General features: G+C 37.4%; 1 long non-coding RNA gene across 2 annotated transcripts in view; it reads left to right on the forward strand.

Moving 5' to 3' along the window:
• The window catches only part of LOC150019870 (uncharacterized), a 91164-nt gene extending 82336 nt beyond the window's left edge, over window positions 1-8828 (forward strand). For both annotated transcript variants that reach the window (XR_016509304.1, XR_016509303.1), the window contains exons 2-3: window positions 5907-5999; window positions 8481-8828. This is a non-coding gene — a long non-coding RNA (uncharacterized LOC150019870). The remainder of the gene's footprint in view (window positions 1-5906; window positions 6000-8480) is intronic.
• Window positions 8829-10057: the final 1229 nt, after the last annotated feature.

A 10057-nucleotide genomic window follows, 5' to 3' on the forward strand; every position in this document is an offset into this window, starting at 1 on the left:
CTTGCCTTCTTGCTATCCTTCCTCCTTTTTGATCTCAAGGTAGAAAATGTAACTTGGAGTTTACTTTAAAAAAAAAAAAAAAAATCTAGCCCTGGCTGCTGTGGCTCAATGGACTGAGCATCGGCCTGCGAGCCAAGTGTTGCTGGTTTGATTCCCAGTCAGGGCACATGACTAGGTTGCACCTCAGATCCACAGCTGGGGGCATGAATGAGAGGTAACCACACAGTAAAAAAAAAAAGAAAAAAAATCTATACCCTAACTGTAAGTACTCCAAACATGCACTTCTTTACACAGTGAGGGGGAGAGGTGGCATATTGTATTATTCCCAGTGAACCCATACATGGAATTACCAAATTAGGTTATGAGAGCAAAATTAGGTTTTCTCTTTAACAAGAAAGCAAAATCTGAGCATTGGAGGAGTTATAGATGCCACAGCTAAAGGCAGAGCTGAAATCTCACTTGTGAACCTGAGAGTGAGGAACTAATTGCTTTAAAGCATCTATTATGACCCCACTATTCATTATTTCATTTAATTTTTTAAAAACCATGAGAGGTATTTTTTTTTTCTGTTTCATAGACTAGGAAGCAAAATCTCACATTGGTGTAAAGATGGAGTTTGAATATACCTCAACCCTTTCTGCCATAGCACATTGTGTCCCTAGGTGTCAACTTTTCAGGTCATCTGCTATTTGACCCAGCAGCTCAGCTCACTAACCTCATGTACTGTGTTCCTTTCTCTTGTGGCTAGTGAAATCTTTTTATCTGAATGAAGAGTGGCTGAAAGGCCCTGCTTCCATATGCCTTGCAAGAGAGACTGGGGTTTAGGGGAGAAGGATGTGGTCATTCCTCCTTGAAGAGGCAGCACTGAAATTTGGATGAACATGTAGCCGAAAATACCTTGCAGGGTCCCACAGTCCTTGCTAAACTGAGTGCATGGAAAATGTGTTTTAATTACCATGGGCCACAGCTAGCTGAGAGATATTTTGCTGTTTGTGACTGATTAGCCTGATGCCTTTGTTTAGAAAGGAAAGCTCTGCTCGTGATAACTGCTTGTCAGCCAGAGCTTCCTAATTGTCTCCAATTTTCTTGTCTCTTGACATTGCACTTCAGTGAATCCGTAACACACTTCCTTTTCCTCCCAGTCCATGATTACCCCACTTCAGCTCACCATACAACAGCTGTCATCCTCCAGTGCACATGAGCATTCTAGCAGAATGACATTACTCCATAGCCTGGCTTTGCTTTAAAACTGTGGAAGGACATTGCTCCTCTCAGATGACAGACGATTGAAGAAGGAGGGAAGTCAGCCCAAAGTTCATAGCTGTAAGCACCCAGTGAGTCAACAAAGTATAGCCCCAACAAGTGATACATATTTGAACAGGGGAGATAATGTGCTTCTCTGTTTTTATTCATTCCTCCCTCACCACCAAAGGCTTCAAGACAACAGTGAGACAGGGATGGTTCTCAACCTTGGCTTAAAGCATGCTGGGAATAGGGATTCAGTTCTAGATGGAAGGTGGGCACGTAGGATGGAATTGTAAGCAACAGAAAGAAGTGCACCACAGATTGTCCAAGACTAAGATGAAGAAGAAGCAAAATAGATTCAGTTTGGGTTTAACTTGGGCTCAGGAAGGTCTGTGAAGAGATTTTTAAAATAAATATAAATTTAGTTACTGTTGTATATTTTCATCCTTACAGTTTGTGAAGTATGCATCATTAATTTACTTTTATAAATGAGAAAATCACATCTCTGAGAGTTTAAGAAACTTGCCCCAGGTGTGTCGTTGGTATGTGGTAGAGCCAGGATATGAACCTGGTTCAACTGAAGTGAAAGCCAGTGCCTATCAACCATGCCATGTTGTGATCAAAGTCAGGGCAGCAGTTTCAAGCTTTAATTCCCAAACTGTACTCTGTATCTTGTCCTAGACCTGAGTCCTTCTTTGTTCATTCCCTGTCTTGATTAATGGCACCATGATTCATGAGCTTGGCAAGTCTGAAACCCAGCATTCCCTCTTGATGCCTGTCCCTCCTTCACTCTTCAAGACTCATCTCACATGTCACCTCCTCTGCAAGTCTTCCCTAACCTCTTCCAGGTTAGACACTTCTTCCTTCTGTTATGTGCCCAACCCACCTAGCATTCTGTAATGTATTTGATGCATGCCTTTGAGCTCCACTGTAACTGGGCATCTTGAGAGGTTAGGGACTCTGCTCCACACATCTTTACATCCCCAGTGCATAGCAAATGACTGTCATATTGTTACACATTGTTGTTACTTTAAGGAATAGAGAAAATAAATAATTGAATAGAAACCAGAATATCAAAAATGTTTCATTCTTAATTTTCATTTTTTTATAACTAACTGGTAGAGAATTGCTCATGCAGGAGTATTGATTATTACACTGGGCATTGTCTTTGGTGGCAATTTTTCAAGATGAAAGGACAGAAATGGCAAGTGCATAATATGTTTATGGTTATAATAATCACTGATTAAACACATTGGATAGACATAAGACACTAGATACTTTTAAAGAAAATGGCTTCTCCAAGATACTTCATCAAACGTTCAATTATGGAAAGGTCCTCTAGGACTAAAGCAGGGTGCCAAAATTTATACTGAATATCCTTCTGGTGCAGGTTTTTTTTTTTTTTTTTCCTGACATAGACTGGATAAATGTGCATCCTGGCTTCTTTCCCTACATTTGAACATAACTTAGCAGAAGTTTAGTGCTCACTATGTGGCTGATCAGCTCCACGTGTTCAATCGCAGGGCCATACCAGAGTCCCCTGTAATTGTTACCATTTGTTTCACAAGCCTGGGGAATAAATATCATTTCATCTCTTGCATTTTTCCACAAAGTCATTGAGAAGATAATTTTTCTTATTAATAGGAAGTCTAGAATTACTCTCTTAATGCCTTCTCCACCCCACTAAGTTGTTCAATAACCCTGAGGATTTAATTAATTTGGGGAGGATGGCTGGAAATAATTCTGCTCCCAAATGCCAGGTACAAAGAAAATTGGAAAAGGAGCCCAGTTTACTGCTGCTGTTGCCTCTGTCTGCTGCAGTCAGCTTCAGATGGTTGGTGAGTGGCTTGCTGTCTGTCCAGGACATGCTGGTGCCCTCTGATTAGAATCCTAGGCAAAGTTTCTTTTCAGTTCATACCTACATGGCCAGTGGCTGTTACTCCAACAAAGTACAGCCACTGTGCTAAGTTACAGAGAGATATCTAGCTTTGGTTATCCGTATGTGGGAAGCAGTCCTTCCCCCAGTTCCTAAGACCTTGTGTAAAATAAAGGTCATCAAAATTGACTTCCCTTGAACAGTATGGGGAGTTGGATGATCTTTGTTGCTTAATAAACCCTAGTCAAAGCCACATGGCCCATCAGTTTCTCTAATTTATATTCTCGGGTAACTATGAGTTCAGCCTTCCTCCTTACCCCCAAATCCTTAGGCTCCATATGCAAATAAACCCCATCTTTTCTTCAGAAATTGATTCTGTTTCTCAGAATATTTTGGAGAGGAGCTTGCCTTGCTGCCTTCTCCCAGAGAAGTGAGTATTTTACAAAGGGAAGATCAATTCTAGGGGTATAAATACATATATAGTTTAAAAATTATTATTTCTTTCTTTCTATCTGTCTCTGTAATGTGTATGTATATATTTTTAAGTTTTTACAAATAATTCTCCATTACTCTCAGGGGGAGAAAATCACTACATATATCCATTAATAGCCACTGCTTTTTGTCACACATTCTATCACCAGTATCATTGGCTACGGAAGGAATGGTGCCAGGGCCTGTGGATAGACTGAACCATGCTCTTGTAATTACTAGACAAACCTAATAGATGGATTAAACTATAAGTCTGCTGTTGATAAGCTGACCATCCATAGAAAAAAATCTCTTAGCCATTTGTATGTTGTAAGAACTCTACTTTTCCTCAACTCATTCTTTGTTTATCTTATGGACACTGAATGTTACATTTGATTGTATGCTTCTTGGCTTGATAATTCAGATATAAGTGACTAAGATCTTACATTATGCGTATATTTATTCTAATATGTCCCCTGATTTATCAAAATAATTTACCTATACTTACAAATTAGTTCTTTCATTATTCTATGAAATGAATACATTTTCTTAATGTATCTTTAAACCTTTAAATATATTTAGATAGAGCTTATCTTAAAAAATTGAAGATATGTTTGTATTATCTTCTTTCTATACAACAGCAATTGTTACATTGATCAGAGGTATTTCAGAAAAATAATCAGTGTGATATATATCCTGTGTCAATTTTTATTATACAGTGTACTCATATACCTTGATGAACAAAAACTCACTGAGAATATAGAGAAATTTATTTACATCTCTTAGGGAAGCAGACAAGGCTATTTGGATTTAAATATAGAAATAGCTTTTGTATCTACTAAAGAATGTATTTTTAGGCTATTTAAAATACATTCATGCATTCACAAGAAGATGACACCTAATATGTAATGAAGTTCATTTAGTGAAGCATTTCCTAGAACTGGTCATGAAGTCATCTCTATGTACAGACAAAATTAAGAACCATTTTACTTTTGCAATTCATCTCTCACATACTGTATTTGGAGCCTGTATTGTAATATTAATTGTAATATTAATTGAAGGGATAAATTGCAATGTTAGTTAAAGGGATGAAAAGACCCTTGGTGTTCTATATGCTACTACTTATGCAGTATTAAACAGAGACTTGAGGAACTGCCCTGATTATTCAATACAAATTTCTCTCCCAATCCAAATACTAAACTCTGGTTAGCTTAGTTGGTTATAATACAGTTCATTTAATGGCAAAACCAGGCTCAGTCACTTCAAGGGCCAGATAACTATTATATCATATATGGAAAGAAAGATTTAGTGTCTCAGCCATAGGCTGTGCTCTCAAAGCCAACCAGCAATCTCACAGATATGTGCTCAGGATCTGGAAGAGACAATGTATGAGAAAGGCTGGCTCAAAGCTTCCTGGAGTGGGCCTGTGCTAAACAGATGATGTTTGAAGGATAGATTATTCCCTATGCTCATCATTTAAGTGCATACTCAAAAACCAGAGTTTGTTTATACCACAGCTAAACTTCATCTTGTTTTTCAAAGGGTTCATCTTACTAGCCTAATAAAGGGTTCATCCTGCTGTTTCTCTTTGGTGTGTTATTAGTCACTCCCAACTTGGTGCCATACAAAAATGTGATAAGCAAATCTCCTGTGTCTTCCCTTCTGTCAGATGGCTGAGTAGCCCAGGGCCAAAAGAAAACCCTATACCTAGCACAAGGCACAGCTCTCTGGCCTGGACACCCTTTCCCTTAGCTATGAATCCTCCTTTCTCCATCTGCTTCTCCAACACATCTTGCATGGAAAGAACATATGAGGTTTTCTCCCATTCCCCTGTTCACCACTCCAGGCTAAACTACTATCATACATCATCTTTCTCCTTACAATAGCGCTTGTCAGTTTATTGTTGACTATGTTTTTAGATGAGGACATCCTCTAAAGCTATGTGTGTGTTGGGTGGGGGGCAGGTCAACTTTATGGGAACTGGATCCTAGTGGGAAGGTGGTTCCCAGACTAGTGTACTTGTAAACAAATTACCCATGGGGAATCGTATTCTAACCTCAGCCCAATGAAGGCTATGTGCTGAGCACTATACTACAAAGTTTACATGCACTATCGTAGTCTCTTATGAACTCAGAGGGGATCTGAAGAAGAGACTAGAGGCCAGGATAGTAAGAACAATGCAAACTAGAGGAATCTTTGTAACTTTCTTATGTACTTATCTGATTTGTTTTTACCTTTGTAATAGCATTGATTTCCTTAAAATGATGAGATTATTTTTAGGGTTCATAGAAAACTTAGAAAACTTCTTTTCTTCCAGAGTCTACTTTGTGGAGAGTGGAGTGCTCTAAAGAAGGTAATGGCAGCAACAAGAAGAGTAAAAAGCAAGAGTCCCCGAGGCAGTGGAGTACTGGTAAGTGATTCAAAACTGGTAATGGGGTATGGAAAAGCTGTGATTTGTAACATTTTGCCCATTCCCCTGGTGTATATTTTCCCACCACTGCCAATTTCATTATAACTAACAATGCCACTGAACATGGAATTGGGAAGAGATGCATACATATGGCTTTTGTGAACTGGTTGGGAGCCAGCTCCTACACTGTAAATATTCATTTTTATGTGCTCAACTTCCAGCATAGCATCTGACACAGCGTACTTGTGAATAGTCTGAAAGACAAGAGTCCAAATTTCTACTTTAATCTCTATTACTTTTTGAGTGCTTGACCTTGAGGATGTCATGTAACCTCTCTAACCCTCATTTGAAATACTGGATTTAAAGCAGTCCCTTTTCCATGCCATGTTTATCTCTGAAATGTAATGAAAAAAAGTATTAATTTTCTTTATTCGAGGTACATGTTTATAGTTTTCTCTCAATTTCTAATTTTTTTAACTTAAAAAAATGATTGTTAGTCTTATAGGAGTGATTATTTATAAAATCATGTGAGGTCTTAGTGATAAATGCTTTCTTTTCTAAGTGCTTAAAAGGCAGTGGTATATAGTTATCAGGTAAGAATTTATAGGCCATGGCTTAGTCATGCAAAATAGAACACCAGTTTTCTAAAATTAAGTTTCACTTATTTCTTGAACTCCTATTCTTCTGTCTAGAAGAAAATGCAATATTATAAAATCAAAGAAAACTCCATTGAATGCTGCAATTTCTCATGCAATTCAGGGCATTTTCTTTATCTTGGCACGTGCAAGTTTGTGACTTATCATTTTCACCTCTGCAAATGGAGGATTATTCAGAATTTATTGGAGCAGCATAAATTTGCTCTGAAAGCAGTTTACAAATACACATTGGGATCATGCTGGTTATCCTGAAGTAAACTCCAGCAGCAGCCCATCCCTCTGCATGTGGACCAGGTAGGTTGCTAGTGGAGGGAGTAGTGTTCATTGTCTGCTTCTGAGGACCTTCTGAGATGATATATATGCGAGGCACAAGGCTCACACAGGAGTAGGCAAATAGAGGCAACTCCAAACACAATCAGCTTCCTCCCGTTTAGGAAGTTTCTAAAGTAACCCCTAGGGCTTAGAATTAATCTGAAGGAGGAAGAGAGAGAGCTAGAGAGGGGGAGGGGGAGGGGAAGAGAGAGAGTGAGCAAAGATGAGAGAGTGTCTTCATCCTTTGTGAAATAGAAACCTGAATGATTAAGAAAATGGTTGACTTAAATCAGATTTAACTTAGAAATGAGTAGTTTTCGTTATTAGCTAGAATTGTGGCTAGTAGCCAGAAATCAAATTTAATCATTGAGCTGATAATTGTGGAATTTCTACTTGATACAATAGTAACCTATTTTAGTATTTTGCTAGAAATGGACACCAAGATTGTCAGTCTCGATATTTTCCAAATAACATCAATCTCTTCTTTGGAGTGGGTAACTTTTTTACTTCTAGATTCTCAACATCACCTTTGTTTTTTATAATCATGCAAAAGCTACAAAATGAGCAATGTTCACATTTGCAAATTCTCTTAGTACTTTGGGAAGGAATTCATTTCTGGAGATTTGTGTTTATTTAAAACTTTAAAAGTTTTATTTTCAACTACTTTTCACTTATCCATTCCCTTGCTATCATGTTCAGTCAAGCCTTTCAAGCTTGAAAATTCATGCTCCTTGTGGATCCTGATAACTTTATACTGACTAGATAGATAACACTTATTTACTGTTAGCATCAGCTATGGTCGATAAATGAAGGGCTGTGCTATAGGGTAATTAAATGCTGCTCTTAGAGCACACAATTCAAGTGAAGTGGAGAATTAATATGAATATGCAAATTCAGTTAGCCAAGAACACCTTTTAATTGGTCTAGATGAAGTGATTTTACAGAATAAATTATTTGAATACTCTCCCCGGTTTGTCCCTAAAGAGACCAATGTAGAAGAAGTTCATCAGCAAGGAAAAGGCATTGTGATCCTTAAACAATTAGAATTTTGATTTCCTTTTGACTGGCCAAAGAAAGTCTAAGTTAAAGAAGTAATGGACACTTTTGAGATCTTAATAATTGCTCAACCTTTCTGAGGGGCTCTTCTCTACCATCTTCTTGATAAAGACAGAGGTGATTCACCCTGAAACTTAAACTTCAAGATCCCTCTCTGGGACAGGCTCCTTCCAAGGCCCGAGAAGGGACCAAACAATGTCTTCATATAGACAGGTGTTTGTTTGTTTGTTTGTTTGTTTTTAATTTCCAAAGTTATGATATTTAACTGCAATCTGTTTAGACCCCTGTCTCATTTCTTTATGTGCTCCTTTCTTTCATATTTACTCTCCTGTGAGGATGCCTTGGAGTAAACATTTTGAGGATCTGGAGATGAGAGTAGATTTAGGTTTGTATGTATCTATGGTGTTTACAATCAGTTAAGTTAGTGCTGGCTTTTCCTCTGTGATGTGGTTTTCAGGTACTGGGGTGTGATGCCAAGGTGCAGGACCAGAAGATGTACTGGTGATACACCCACCAGTGCCCAGCCCTGGAAGCAGGTGGGTCATGGAAGAGAAGCAAGGCTTGAAATATTATAGATAGACTCAAAAGCTAATTTGTGGAAGATTATTTCTTTCACTGGATGTGTACAGTTGTAAACAGAAGATTCAGTTCTTATTGATTCATAGTCAAAAATAGAAATTCTTTCATATCTGGAATATATTCAATAATGCAGCATATGCAATTATTAACCCACCATACTGGTGATAGGAACTGCTGAAATAGAATTTATCAGAATTCCTGTGTATGTAATAATTTTGCAAACGAAGTGAAGGCCTATGTGTGAGATCATGTTGTTTAGGCCTCTCAACTGTCAATAAAACAATTTTAATCAGTCACGTTAGAAGAAAAAATTATCTTTTTATTTTCTCTATTAAATATTATTTTTATTATTTATAAAAAGGTGATAAAGGAACAAGCAGCCAAAAATGTAGGCAAAAGCTATTCCAGAGCTATGTTAGCAGTTATTTCACACAAAAATATTTTTGTTATTTGCTAGATTTTTGCAATGTCAGAGGTATTTTTCAGCTTTTTAAAATTTGTAATTTCTGGTGGTTGGTTTTCTCATTCTGAACAAATCTTCACTTTAGATCAAAATTTTGTATTTGCAATCATGTATTCTTTTTCTTAAAAATGTCCCCAGCAAAACCAAAATCTCTCTTCAGAAGCCATCATACTTCCAACAAATACATTCCTTACTGTTTTCACAGAAGAACACATTTCAGGTACTATTTATTGTGATGCTGGGATGTACAAAAGTGTTTCATAGCTATGATTGACTTGGGGAAATTGCTCAGCCTCCCTGAGCTGAAGATTCTTTATAAAATGGAAAGAACAGGCTCAGTCACAGCATCGATTTCTAGATTCAGTGAGGTTAATGGTGCACACGCAAGTATGTTTTAAATTCTCGAGTGCTATTTAGATAAACAACCTGGCAGCCTTTGAGAATAGACTGCCCCCTGTCATATTTACTCTGTCATGTTTCATTCACGCTCTGCCTCACTAGTGCTGTATTCTTGGACCTATTCATGGTTCACCTGTAAAATGGGAGAGAATGTTCCCAACTTGTGCGTTGTTGTAAGCATTAAAGGGGTGATCGTCATATTAAAACTGTTATTGAATTATAGCTGTTATTTATTACCAAGATATATATCAAATAATATTTTAAAGGTCTACAGGGTTACAGAAACCTTTTAAAGCAAACTTTTTTGCTTTTTATTAAAATGTATTATTTTATACTTTTATTTGTATGAGATTCACTTATATTTGCAGCCATGAATATTATACTGGCTTTTAGTTTTGTAATTGATGCACTTTGATTTTGTAGCTTGAGCAATGTAAACAAAAAATACGTCATGTGGCAAAGTCTTAAATATTTTGTCACATCACATATGGTAAAGACATGTCAGGTTAAAGAGACAACAGCAAGCACTATTAAATATCCAGGACCTTGTGGACATCATAAGATTTTGTGCATTATTTGGCAAGATGGATTTA

The sequence above is a fragment of the Furipterus horrens genome, unplaced genomic scaffold, assembly GCF_987537825.1.
Source record: "Furipterus horrens unplaced genomic scaffold, mFurHor1.1.pri manual_scaffold_2, whole genome shotgun sequence".
Lineage (NCBI taxonomy): Eukaryota > Metazoa > Chordata > Mammalia > Chiroptera > Furipteridae > Furipterus > Furipterus horrens.